The sequence below is a fragment of the Oncorhynchus kisutch genome, linkage group LG12 (assembly GCF_002021735.2).
Source record: "Oncorhynchus kisutch isolate 150728-3 linkage group LG12, Okis_V2, whole genome shotgun sequence".
Lineage (NCBI taxonomy): Eukaryota > Metazoa > Chordata > Actinopteri > Salmoniformes > Salmonidae > Oncorhynchus > Oncorhynchus kisutch.
Genome location: NC_034185.2, coordinates 10,532,297 through 10,547,159, shown reverse-complemented (window position 1 = coordinate 10,547,159; position 14,863 = coordinate 10,532,297).

Below are 14,863 nucleotides of genomic sequence, written 5' to 3'. Positions count from 1 at the left end.
AAGAGTAACCGTTCTTGAAAGAAAATGTCAGAGTGTATAGGGCCTAGCAAATGAAACTCTCGAGATTCGGCGCAGTAGCGAGCTCGTGCCGCTAGTCCTTTGTTTGCACCGGTGGAAGGGTCTGTCGATTCCATAGAGGCTCCTGCAGTATCCTTGCTAAACAGCCCGGCGCTAAATTGGGTTTTGAGAGTGTCTTCGGAGTAGTTTAGTAAACACTCCATGATGGCTCTATAAGGGTATGTAGCGCTGCTTTGACTGATTAGGCGTTCACCCAAAGTCACATCAACTTGGGAGAAAATGGTGGCCAAGGGGTAATTAATGAGACTCACTTTGGCATCGTCTGCAATATTAGACCCATCTCTTTTGGTCACTTTTAGACGTAAATGCACCAAGGTGTTGTTGAGGTCCAGATAGTTGTCACCATGGCCTGGTATGAAAAATTCGATAGGCCCGTTATCGGTAATAGCAGAGAGAGGGGCTATCTCCACATAACTGGATCTATCTATTGAATGCTGCGTTAACGGTGCCGTGAAAAGATCAAGTTCTGTCTTTATAGCTTCAGAGGACATTCGATGTAAAAGAGCCATGTCACTTATTCTTTTAGAAAATACTTCCTAGTATTCTTTTAGCCTGTTTTGGTACAGACCTCCTCACTTTACCCCGTCTTTGACTTACTGAGGTTCTTTTAACAGTTAACCGCCGCTTTTTAGGTGCAGGTCTACGCCTTAAACCAGGGGGTCTCTTTTTTGGCCTTCGAGACAATATCATAAGCCCCGAGCCTTCTTGATGCTCCACCTCTGGTGACGCCCTTCGGGTCATAGCATTGGCTACAACCTCACTTACTATATTTTTAGCCGCTGATTTTAAATGTGGTTTGGCTATGCTGAAGCCTCTCTTCATAAACGGTAAAACCATCCTGAAGAGGTTACGGAATATACCTCCTATCCCCGAACCATACATTGTCGGCGCTCCATGATATCCTGGTAGTCCATTACCCACTTGATCCACATAGTATGAAACATAACGGTTAGGGTCGAGCTGATGGTGCTCCATAACCCTTTTATTTGTATTATGTTTATAAATATAATACAGCTATTATATATGTAGAGAGGTTTTGGTGGGTCTAAAGTGGAGTTTTACAATCGTTTTACCATAAGTAAATTCAATGTTTTCGTTCTGATCCGTTTTAAGCTCAACCAGAATGTTTTCAATATAGTTCTTGCTGACATGTACGTAGTGCGGCTTGTCATAATTGACAGTGACGATGTCCCCATCCTTGCCGTCTATATGAACTGTTCGCAGGAGGGGCACACAGCTGTCTCCGACCCTTTGATAGGTTATGATGTCGGTATAGACAAATATGTTGTAAAAGCCTGCATGTATATCCGCAGGGAATGGGAATAATTTATCGTTCACATACGTCCATTTATTGGGACCCATCCCCAACATGTAGGATAAATTACCGCTGGTCTTTATACCTCCGTTAGCAGGCCCTGAGATTTGTATCCTTTTATGGATTGGATTGTAGAATAGGAATATTTCCATCTTGTTCAGGGTTAGGTGTTCATTCAACTCTGAGACGATCCTGTCGACGGTTCTATAGAAACCTTTTTTAAGCTTAATAAGTTTCGCAGGTTCCGAGAACCTTTTGCAATAAAAATCACGGTCCTTAGCTTTGATATTATACCAACTATGGGGGTATGTAATCTCGCTGAGACCTACTTCCCAAGCCTCTGATAACTCTATAGGCTTTGGAAAATTGGTTGTATACTTCGAACTCTGATTATTACGATATATCTGTGCCGACGCATTACTGGGGAGAGTCAGGTAGAAGCCGCTGTGTTCCATGATGCCCAACTGTGTACACGCGAATGATGCGCTAGTTATCATGACTAGGGGTTTAAATTAACCCCCGTTGCCTCCACCACATCCTGCTCCAATACCCAACTGTTGAACTTTTGAGGCCAGTTTTTCCAGCGGACCAGCAACCATTTTTTACCCTTTTCTCTCTTCTGATCTAGAATCTCCTCCACGTGAAAGACTTTGTCTTTACCCAACTGGACCTTCTGTAATTCCTTCTCATAAAAAGATCCCTCTATAAGATCCCCGTCATAATCTTTTAATTTGTAGACCGGCGGAATGCGTGGCAGACATTCGGTAACGGTAAACAACTCCGAGCTAAAGCCTTGTTCGTATTTTTTGTCGAAAACACCCCTCAACTTTGATATACGCACCAAGTCACCCACTAGGAATTTAAAAGTCATTTTTTTCTTACGGCGAAGTGGGAACAAACCATACATATTTTTAAAGACTTGAAAAGAGTTTTCCGAAGAGACCTCCGAGGGCTTCATACGTATAGTCTTATGGTAGCTGTGGTTGTAACCGTTTACTAAATCCTGAACTATGTCTGTATATCGGTTGGTGTTGTGAGCTGTAAAATAGCGCCACATCCGCTCTTTCAAAGTCCTATTAAAGCGTTCCACAACCGAAGCTTTCAAATCAGAGCCTGTAGCAAAATGTACTATATTATACTTATTCATTAGCTTCTGAAATGTTTGATTAAAAAATTCTTTTCCGCCATCCGTCTGCACTTTCTTGGGGGCGCCTCCTGCCTTCAAGATCGATTCAAAGGCCCTGGTCACCTCTGCCCCGCTCTTATTTTTTAACACCCTTACATAGGCTAATTTAGAGAAAATATCTATAACCGTTAGCATGTAGCGATTTCCATCATTTTTATCGGCAAGGGACTGCATGTCACATAGATCCGCCTGAAATTGGGATAATGGATGCGTAGAAAAAACTCTATTTCTTGGAAAATGTTTTCTTACAGGTTTATGTAGAGTGTAGGCATCTTGCTCTGATAACCATTCATTCACTTTAGCATCGCTTAACAGACTACCTGTTTCTTCGACTATAGCTCTCTGTAAACGCTCTTTACCCCCATAAGACCCGGGGTTAGAGGGATTATAATATATGTTTTTCAACAGCTGCTCAGCCATCCTTCTTGCCTCTCTGAGGTACAATAACTGTAATGAGCCACTTTCATATAACGACAACATTTCAGTTTGTGAATTTTTATTTTAAGAATGCAACAATTATTACGTATACAGACAATTCAGGATTTGTTGCAAGATACAAGTCCCCGTTTTCTCAACAATCACAGCATGCAACACCCTGTATATATTGTTTAGATTTACAGGTTTGTTTCGCTGAATTTTTAAAACACACACGTCTGATATATAAGTATATAAACAACAAATATGATACACATTCACATTAAAGGGTGGTTCAAACAAATAATGTAAAATCTTAGCCAAAGTTATTTCTAGTTCTTCAGAATCCTCAACAAGCCTTGATACCATATGTGACCATTGTAAACTCTCGCCCGTATGTCGGACATGTTTCATGATTTGCTCCATTTTTAACACACGCTCTACAATAACCCCTGTATTGTGGGTTGTGTAGAACTTTACATTGTTCACTTTATTTTCAATAATCTGATGCATAACATTTGTAAGGTCTCTCAAAAGAAAAAATGTATTTATTCGCTCAAACATCGTAGACACATAGTTACCCATAGCTCTAAATAAACAAAATGTCACTCGGTCTCTTGGGATTTATTGAGCCAGAAAAGCATCACATCAGCCATCACAGCTTCCCTGTATTTGTTGTCGTCCACCAGGGTGTGTCGGATTTCTTTGAGTTTCTCATGGATGAAGAGGGCCTCCTTCAGTTCATGTAGGAAGGCTTCGGTTACCCCGTAAACTCTAGGGATAGACGGCGCAATACCCATAGACTCCAGGGCGATGACCAGCGCTGGTATAAAACGGCAGGACCACAGTCTTTTCACCAGCTCCTCAAAATGATTGAAAAAGTAGTATCTAGGAGGGTCGTAGAGGCAAGGATGACGACGCTGGCTGGGATGATTGATCTCACAGCCGATGCATTTTTCTCGTATATATTCGCCAATCACCACGTTTAAAAGTGTAGCTACAGAGGCCTTGATTGTATCCACAAAAACAGTACTGGCCACCCCATCAAACACATCCTCAGGCTGGGTAAATGTCGGGGGTGTCACGGGTCTTGCCAGGGGTGCGTAGAGTGTAGGGCTTCGTGGCATAGAGTCTTTAGTGTCGGGCCCCCATGACGTAGTGGCTTCCTCGTAGATGGTCTGGAGATCCATGGTGTATGCTGAAATGAAGAACTGTCTGCTTTTTTTCTTTTTATTGTAGAACAAGGCCCTTGGGTATCTGGGGGGGCGGGGTTAAAGCATCCGCTTACTTAGTTTTCTTCTGACGCTGTATCTTCTTGAGGCTCTTTTGCATCGTAATCTTTACGATTCGTATATATTATGCACTTCTTTAAATGAACAAGGCTCTGACGCTGTTGGCTCTGTACAAAGAGAGCATCCAACGGTTGCAACATTTTCAATTCCAGTACATCCCAACTGTTAAAAGGAATAAGCAGACGCAGTCGGGTATCCCCAGTCAGGCCACCACCCCTAAGTTTGTGGTTTCGGATTGCCTCGGTGCCGATATAGAACTCCACGCTGCCGCACGGTCGGCCATTCTTTCTTTGTATTTTCACCCTGTGAAATATTTGTCCTGAGGAGTCCGGGGTACCTTCCCAACGGGTCTCGTGGCCCGTGAACACACTATACCCCTTGGTGATAAGGCTCAGTTCAGGACACACAACCTTGCGAAAAACCGACCAGTCTTCAACACCATATTCCAAGCCTACAGTCTGGTCTGTATATTCTTCTCCTTCATCTACCGTATAGAGGGTCACTCTACAGGCCAGGTAATCAAACCGATACCCCCACTGCTGGCCATTAGACATCAACACTTGATCTGTCAGAGCATTTGCTGGCGGTATTTGGGTTCTATACACATTTAAAAAACGTTTTTTTGGCGCATCATATATTGCTGGTTGATACTTTGCCCTTGCTCTATGGGCAACCCGAAGGCCTGTTTCAGTTGTTACAGTCATCACTGCTTTGGTACCGATCCCAAATTCCATGGTTATTCTTAAGATCTTGTGCACTCTTAAACAGGTATTGTTCAGCGGCTTTATAAGGGGCCTTAACCAACCCAAACCGTGAGAAACAGTAACAGGTTGACCTGACACATGGTCACTTACTCAACCCAGGGCATGCACCCTTCTACATGACATAGGGTCATAAATCATTACATAGGGTCATAAATCAGGCTTGGGTCATCAATCATTAACGGCCTGTCAAAGGGACCCTTACTCACCCCATAGCCCCCACCTAACCAGGCTTGTCTATCAGGCTTGGGTCATCAATCATTAACGGCCTGTCAAAGGGACCCTTACTCACCCCATAGCCCCCACCTAACCAGGCTTGCCTGACCAGAAGACATGCACACGTCATCACTACATAGGGTTCACATAGAGTTCACATAGGTTCACATAGGGTCATCAATCAAAATTTTGACCCGTGACATCTACTCTATTCTCTCTGGCATCATCATGCCTGAAGCCTTCACCACATCTGTAACAGACTTCTTAAAACACGGTATGATGCAAGCAGCACAACACATCAATAACAAAAATACAATAATTAGGGTCAGAAATCCAGTAACCACCATACCAGTGTACTTACCAAACCAGGCTCCCACCCAAGAGAACAGGCCAGACTCCTCCACCCCCGCCATGGTCCTCATCTCAGCAGATAGTGCATCAAGTGCATCAAGCCCACTAAGGGCCTTAGATATACTACCATCTGGACTGGTGTTATTAGGAATATACGTGCAACATTGTTCACCGAACATCTTGCAGACGCCCCCCTGACTGGCAAGAAATATCCAAAGCAAGTCTATTCTGTCTGGCAACCCTAGATGTGGCCTCCAGCTGTTCAGACAGACCAGTGAGTGCATCACGGGAGTAATTCACAAAATGCTGTTGATTATAGTAGATGTAATTAATCCATGCAGTCTGCCTTGCATCCACTATGGCTGGACCCATAATAGGTGGTAAGTGCCAGAGTCCATCATTCCTACCCAGGGCCTGAAACTCATGAGGAACCCCCACTGGCACTCCCAACAGGTTAGTGTGTATGTCAACTACATCCTCTGTCCATGGAGCACTACTTCTATGTCTCCCATGGGATGGAATGTTTTCAGGTCCCCTGGATACAGAACCCAACAGCTGTTCAGCAGTAACATCAACAATGGTCAGTGGAATTATCAAACTGGTCAGAGCACACGTACCTTGCCAGTCTCCTCTAAGAATGGGTCTCAGCACTCTTTTGGGTCCACAGATCCACCACACATCAGCCAGACCACTAGTTTGGTTTAGGCCTGTAACTGGCCAAGTGGAATTAATGGTTATGTTACTACGGCAATCAGCTTCAGGCAATCTCCCATAATCAATGCCATTACCTGTACCCGTGATGCAACTGTAATTGCCCCCATATGCCTTAACACCCCCAAGGGGCCCGATGAGGAGGTACTGTAGGAAACACAAGGCTCATAGAGGAACAGAGAGTTGAATTGGCCTCAACCAGGTAAATCCTCTCAGAATACACAACCACCCCTCTCCTTCTCCTATAGCAAATTGGTGTGTAGCCAGAACAGGTCTAGCATGACCAATGTTTCATGTAACTCATGCAGTCCTTCCTTTTCAGGGTCTTAACCACCCCTCTCCTTCTCCTATAGCAAATGGGTGTGTAGCCAGAACAGGTCTAGCATGACCAATGTTTCATGTAACTCATGCAGTCCTTTCTTTTCAGGGTCTTAACCACCCCTCTCCTTCTCCTATAGCAAATGGGTGTGTAGCCAGAACAGGTCTAGCATGACCAATGTTTCATGTAACTCATGCAGTCCTTTCTTTTCAGGGTCTTAACCACCCCTCTCCTTCTCCTATAGCAAATGGGTGTGTAGCCAGAACAGGTCTAGCATGACCAATGTTTCATGTAACTCATGCAGTCCTTTCTTTTCAGGGTCTTAACCACCCCTCTCCTTCTCCTATAGCAAATGGGTGTGTAGCCAGAACAGGTCTAGCATGACCAATGTTTCATGTAACTCATGCAGTCCTTTCTTTTCAGGGTCTTAACCACCCCTCTCCTTCTCCTATAGCAAATGGGTGTGTAGCCAGAACAGGTCTAGCATGACCAATGTTTCATGTAACTCATGCAGTCCTTTCTTTTCAGGGTCTTAGCTGTGTCCCTCATATAAGACAGCCACAAATTGTCCATCAAAACCAGTCTCAGTGCCTAATTGTCCCTACCATCAAAACCAGTCTCAGTGCCTAATCGTCCCTACCATCAAAATCAGTCTCAGTGCCTAATTGTCCCTACCAGCAAAACCAGTCTCAGTGCCTAATTGTCCCTACCATCAAAACCAGTCTCAGTGCCTAATTGTCCCTACCATCAAAACCAGTCTCAGTGCCTTATTGTCCCTACCATCAAAACCAGTCTCAGTGCCTAATTGTCCCTACCATCAAAACCAGTCTCAGTGCTTAATTGTCCCTACCATCAAAACCAGTCTCAGTGCCTAATTGTCCCTACCATCAAAACCAGTCTCAGTGCCTAATTGTCCCTACCATCAAAACCAGTCTCAGTGCCTAATTGTCCCTACCATCAAAACCAGTCTCAGTGCCTAATTGTCCCTACCATCAAAACCAGTCTCAGTGCCTAATTGTCCCTACCATCAAAACCAGTCTCAGTGCCTAATTGTCCCTACCATCAAAACCAGTCTCAGTGCCTAATTGTCCCTACCATCAAAACCAGTCTCAGTGCCTAATTGATCAATAGCTGAATAGTCTCTAACATTAATTACCTGAATGGGATTTCTAACACAGTGGTGGCAGGTTCAGTCCAGGGGTGGTAGAGGAGTGTGTCTGGCCCTGGTTCGTCTGGGACCTCTGGTTTTGGCAGCACCTTAATAGAAAACACACCCATTGTGTCTGTCCCGGTCCTTTGTAGTCCGAGGGTGTAAGTGTCTGCATCAGAGAGCTTAATAGTTTTGATGGTTAGTAGGATTTCATCACCTTTACAAAGTTCAACAGTGCTCCCAGGTTTTCCCCATATCATGGAAAACCTATCCACCTTTGTGGGATCCCCTATGCTATAAGGATACCCTCTTCTCCAATCCCAGAACTGTCCCAAGTTGGTTATCATGTAATCCCCATACGGACACCCTCCCAATTTAATATAATTTCATTTATAATTTTCGTCCACTTGTTCTGTAGACATACATTCAGCACTCCACAGGTCAGAACCTGGAATCCGCTGGTACATCACCATCTATTTCCATCGATTTCTCCAGAGTCCTGGAAATAAGGCCTCATACACAGGGAATTAGACAACAGCCCCATAAAACTAAAACAGTCACACAGGTGAATGTAGCCCATAATACAGTGATCATAATATTTTTCCCATTTTCTGAACATACTATCAAACCCAATTAATCAGAGAAGTATCCACCCCAGAGTTTTCTGCCAACCCGTGAGCCAGGGTGGTCAAACCAGCTGAGGCTTCGGGCACTGATTCGTCCGGAGCTGTGTTATTTGGGATGTCACCCACGATAAGACAGCTCAGACAAACAGCTTCCATGTGAAGCCCCACCCTTTCCCCGAGAACACATCACTTAGCAAGAGCCAGACACATCTTCACTTCTATGAACAAAAACAGGGGTGACAGGACAGGGAGGATTTTCTTCATTCGAGAGATGGCCCCCGGAATTCTGTTAATTCCAGTTCTCCTCTCGAACACTGTTTATTGTTCGACAGTGTCAGTGTGTCTTACCCTCCCGCTATGCGATATGAATCCGGGTAGCTCTTTCAGCTAGCTGTCACCAGGAGTCCTTGGTATGGTCCCCCCAACAAGCCTCTGGGACTGGATTGAGTGACTTCACCTGTAGTTCACCTGTAATGCATAAAATGCTGGACATACAGGCTTGGTTAACAAACAGTTTCTCATTTGTTTTATCTGATTATATCTTTAACTTCTATGCCCATTTGTTAGCTACATTTTTTTAAATGATTAGTTTCTTATCCAATAGGCCCCATCCTATCCTAGACCACCATTTACCCATCCCCCTTTTGATACCTGGCTCTGCCCAGGTAACAACCTTACCTACTCTAAATAATGACTTAGGTAAGATTAGTATATTATCCTTCTGTTCTGACATTATCATGTAGGAGCGCCCCTTTAATTTTCCACATGTCCAATTCTCCCTTTTGTCTCCACTCAGTAACTGTTATCTACACATTCTGTTATCTTTGCTCGTCCTGGCTCCCTTCTAAAACGTCTCCTCTCTGCTCTCCAACCTTCAAGGACTCTGCAGTGCGGGGGAGGGCTCTTCTGTCTGCCTTTTCCCATGTTTCCACATTTTAACTAAATGTCTCACTGTTTGGCTTTATCTAAACTCATGGATTTTTTTTTTTAGAAAAACATGTCTATGGTGGCAATTTCTAAAGTCTTTATATAGGTTAATTAAACTCCACTATAATTAAGTTACCTTAAAAAATAAATTAAATTTGTAAAAACTTTTTTTTTTATTACCCATGACCACAAATTCATTATTCAAATGGCACCCCCTTGTGGCTGATCAGACCACCCGAGAGAGCCATGAAAGCAGGTCAAAGGTTACACCATCCCCCTACATTCGTGTTCCATACCATATTAGACATATTAAAGAACCCTTTATCCTTAAAATAAAATAAAATAAAAATCACTTGTGTAATTAAAACTCAGAAAATAAAAAACTCAGAAAGGTTCCATATGTGAGCGTGCCTCTTTAAAATATCATGTCTCTGGGAACATGGAAATCCCCTTAACCCAAACATTTACTACAAAAACAAAACCTAATAATTATGATAATCCCCTCAAACTCAAATAATTTGTCTCGATGTTTCATGTCTTATTCGTGTTTCTCCAAATTGTCTCCCCAGAATATTTCTTAAATACCCAGCCATTAGACACACACACAACTGTGATAAATGTGCACTGTCCCTTTAACATAAAAACCTCAGCCTGCAATCCACTCTGCGGGCCTTTCATTGTTCCCCATAATGAAAACAGATTCTAATGTCAGTATACCTTAACCTCCTGTTTAATTTCAATGGTGTTATCTGAACAATCAAACCAAAATCAATAACCGGGAAGTACTTGTGTAAATGAATTAAAAGAACAAAATAAATCGACCTTATTTCTCAGCACTTGGTTAGAACACCACTCCCGTCTTACATCGACCACACCCGTCTCCCCGTACCTAGTGTATATCTTATCTATTACTCAGTGGCTCAATTAATGTTTAACGTAAGTATGTTCAGATGTTGATTATGTAATTCTACAATATTAGTATAGTTGAAACCTCATAATATAAATCTACACAAAGAATTTTACGTTAATAGAGTTTAACACTTTTTCCAACAGTCATGCACACCCCCTCAATATTCTATGATATAACTCTCATCAGCAAGCCTGCGACTTTTTCAACATTCTCACCGGTACCAGCTCCAACTGAAATACCTAATGTACCACACTCGCTTGGTCCCCGACCTCATTCATACCGATATTAGTCCCCGACTGAATATCAAGCGTATTTCATGCAAACGATTTGAGTCTCACAAATCTTCATTTACGCCAGTAAACTTCAATCTACACCATACACACACACAAATCTTCATTCACCCCAGCAAGCAGACCAGTGGGAGACGCAATGGCCCCGCCTTCTGTTCATTCTCTGTACAGCTTCTCACCCCGTCTCTTCCACTCCTTACCCTCTCTGCCTTCATTCAATTATAGAGTGGACTTCAGCATTTTCAACACCTTTTCTATATTCAACGACATTTTATGTACACTACAATACTGTCAACAACCTATGCCTTTACTAAAACCCAAGTGGTAACCTTTCCCTACGGATAAATCGGCCCCCAATTAGGTCTAAAGTAAGAACTCAATTATGCACTGTGGGTCCCCTAGGGTATTAAGTAGTCTAGTGCCCCCCGGGTTATCACCTTTACTTCAATACCAAATGTACAAAATAAAAAATAGAATCACTCCATATGACTAACGTGTCAACCGGATCACGTTTCTAGTACAACTTAATGCCTCACTCAAACTTGGTAGTCAGTGCGCCGACTTCACTACCCGATGTACTCCACACACACACCTATGCTTTGTTAGGACCTTAGAGAGACCCATTCCCAAAGGCTAAATCGGTCTCAAGTCCGAGTAATCAATTTAATTATCCGTCATTCACACTTGGCCCTGCCTAGTACATCACATTCGCATCATATGGCTTTCCATTCGCACTTTGGTGGTCACTCGTTACCCACCACTCGTACATGTAGTCCCAGACTATCCAGTCACACTTTTATAATCAACTAGACTGAATCATACATGTAGTCCCAGACTATCCAGTCACACTTTTATAATCAGCTAGAATGAATCATACATGTAGTCCCAGACTATCCAGTCACACTTTTATAATCAGCTAGAATGAATCATACATGTAGTCCCAGACTATCCAGTCACACTTTTATAATCAGCTAGAATGAATCATACATGTAGTCCCAGACTATCCAGTCACACTTTTATAATCAGCTAGAATGAATCATACATGTAGTCCCAGACTATCCAGTCACACTTTTATAATCAGCTAGAAGGAATCATACATGTAGTCCCAGACTATCCAGTCACACTTTTATAATCAACTAGAATGAATCATACATGTAGTCCCAGACTATCCAGTCACACTTTTATAATCAGCTAGAATGAATCATACATGTAGTCCCAGACTATCCAGTCACACTTTTATAATCAGCTAGAATGAATCATACATGTAGTCCCAGACTATCCAGTCACACTTTTATAATCAACTAGAATGAATCATACATGTAGTCCCAGACTATCCAGTCACACTTTTATAATCAGCTAGAATGAATCATACATGTAGTCCCAGACTATCCAGTCACACTTTTATAATCAACTAGAATGAATCATACATGTAGTCCCAGACTATCCAGTCACACTTTTATAATCAGCTAGAATGAATCATACATGTAGTCCCAGACTATCCAGTCACACTTTTATAATCAACTAGAATGAATCATACATGTAGTCCCAGACTATCCAGTCACACTTTTATAATCAACTAGACTGAATCATACATGTAGTCCCAGACTATCCAGTCACACTTTTATAATCAGCTAGAATGAATCATACATGTAGTCCCAGACTATCCAGTCACACTTTTATAATCAGCTAGAATGAATCATACATGTAGTCCCAGACTATCCAGTCACACTTTTATAATCAGCTAGAATGAATCATACATGTAGTCCCAGACTATCCAGTCACACTTTTATAATCAGCTAGAATGAATCATACATGTAGTCCCAGACTATCCAGTCACACTTTTATAATCAGCTAGAAGGAATCATACATGTAGTCCCAGACTATCCAGTCACACTTTTATAATCAACTAGAATGAATCATACATGTAGTCCCAGACTATCCAGTCACACTTTTATAATCAGCTAGAATGAATCATACATGTAGTCCCAGACTATCCAGTCACACTTTTATAATCAGCTAGAATGAATCATACATGTAGTCCCAGACTATCCAGTCACACTTTTATAATCAACTAGAATGAATCATACATGTAGTCCCAGACTATCCAGTCACACTTTTATAATCAGCTAGAATGAATCATACATGTAGTCCCAGACTATCCAGTCACACTTTTATAATCAACTAGAATGAATCATACATGTAGTCCCAGACTATCCAGTCACACTTTTATAATCAGCTAGAATGAATCATACATGTAGTCCCAGACTATCCAGTCACACTTTTATAATCAACTAGAATGAATCATACATGTAGTCCCAGACTATCCAGTCACACTTTTATAATCAGCTAGAAGGAATCATACATGTAGTCCCAGACTATCCAGTCACACTTTTATAATCAACTAGAATGAATCATACATGTAGTCCCAGACTATCCAGTCACACTTTTATAATCAGCTAGAATGAATCATACATGTAGTCCCAGACTATCCAGTCACACTTTTATAATCAGCTAGAATGAATCATACATGTAGTCCCAGACTATCCAGTCACACTTTTATAATCTGCTAGAATGAATCATACATGTAGTCCCAGACTATCCAGTCACACTTTTATAATCAGCTAGAATGAATCATACATGTAGTCCCAGACTATCCAGTCACGCTTTTATAATCAGCTAGAATGAATCATACATGTAGTCCCAGACTATCCAGTCACGCTTTTATAATCAGCTAGAATGAATCATACATGTAGTCCCAGACTATCCAGTCACGCTTTTATAATCAGCTAGAATGAATCATACATGTAGTCCCAGACTATCCAGTCACGCTTTTATAATCAGCTAGAATGAATCATACATGTAGTCCCAGACTATCCAGTCACGCTTTTATAATCAGCTAGAATGAATCATACATGTAGTCCCAGACTATCCAGTCACGCTTTGGTGGTCACCCGTTACCTACCATTCATACATGTAGTAAGTGTTCTCTGTTACCAGCTACCAGCCAGGCATACTAGTACATCCCATACACAATGCACCATTAAGTATTGTTGATCAATAATAAAATTGCAGTTGCCAAAGGAGATATTACTTTCTCAACTATTTTCCAATCTCACATCATAATAGTTTCAATTTAGTAACAAACAGGTGTCTCACAAAACTACATTTGGATAAGTCCAATGTGCAGAACTTTAGTTTTTCACAACAGGTGTCTGCTTACCTCTTTTAGTTGACCGGTCAGGATTTGTGAGACACACCGTCCGACGACAGTACTGGCCAATCGGCCGGACAATCTTTATACTGTGATAGACAGTTCCAACCCGTCTGTTGGCCTATCACAGTAGAGACTGGGCGTGGTTTAAACTTGCTCAGCCTATTGCAGGCACTCAGGCGGGTCCCCGCCTCTTGGCGCTTCGGTTGATGTAACTTGCTTGTGAAGAACATCCAGGCTCTCATGCTCCATCCTGTTATCTAACGAAAGACCGCTTGTTCTCGCAACCCCACGCTCTGAATGTGCCCTCCCTTCTGTATTTTTCCAGCATGAGAAAGTCCCCTGGCCCTGACACTTTTAACAATGTTTCAAGTCAGCTATGTTGCATAACACCTACATACATCAACACAAGCCAACAGCAGATAATATTCAATCATATATATGGTAATGGCTGTAATGGAAAACACAGGATCCAACAGAATGAAGAGATGGAGATAAAACTGTCCAGTTTGAGTATTTGTTGCTGCTCGTTCCAGTCGCTAGCTGCAACAAACTAAAAAGTGGAGCGACCCAGGGATGTGTGTGCTTTGGGGACCTTTCACAGAATGTGACTGGCAGAACGGGTGTTGTATGTGGAGGATGAGGGCTGCAGTTGGTATCTCAGATAGGGGCGAGTGAGGCCTAAGAGGGTTTTATAGATAAGCATCAACCAGTAGGTCTTGCGACAGGTATACAGAGATGACCAGTTTACAGAGGAGTCTAAAGTGCAGTGATGTGTCCTATAAGGAGCATTAGTGGCAAATCTGATGGCCGAATGGTAGAGAACATCTTGCCGCTCGAAGGCACACACCTGCCGATCTATAAATTACGTATCTAGCACGTATCTAGCAGTCTAGCATGGGTAGGATGGTCATTTGAATCAGGGTTAGTTTGACAGCTGGGGTGAAAGAGGAGCGATTACGAAAGAGGAAACCAAGTCTAGATTTAACTTTAGCCTGCAGCTTTGATATGTGCTGAGGGAAGGACAGTGTACCATCTAGCCATACTCTTAAGCTCTAAACCCTCAGAAGTAATAATCACACAGGTTGGGAGAGCGTCATTCTTCT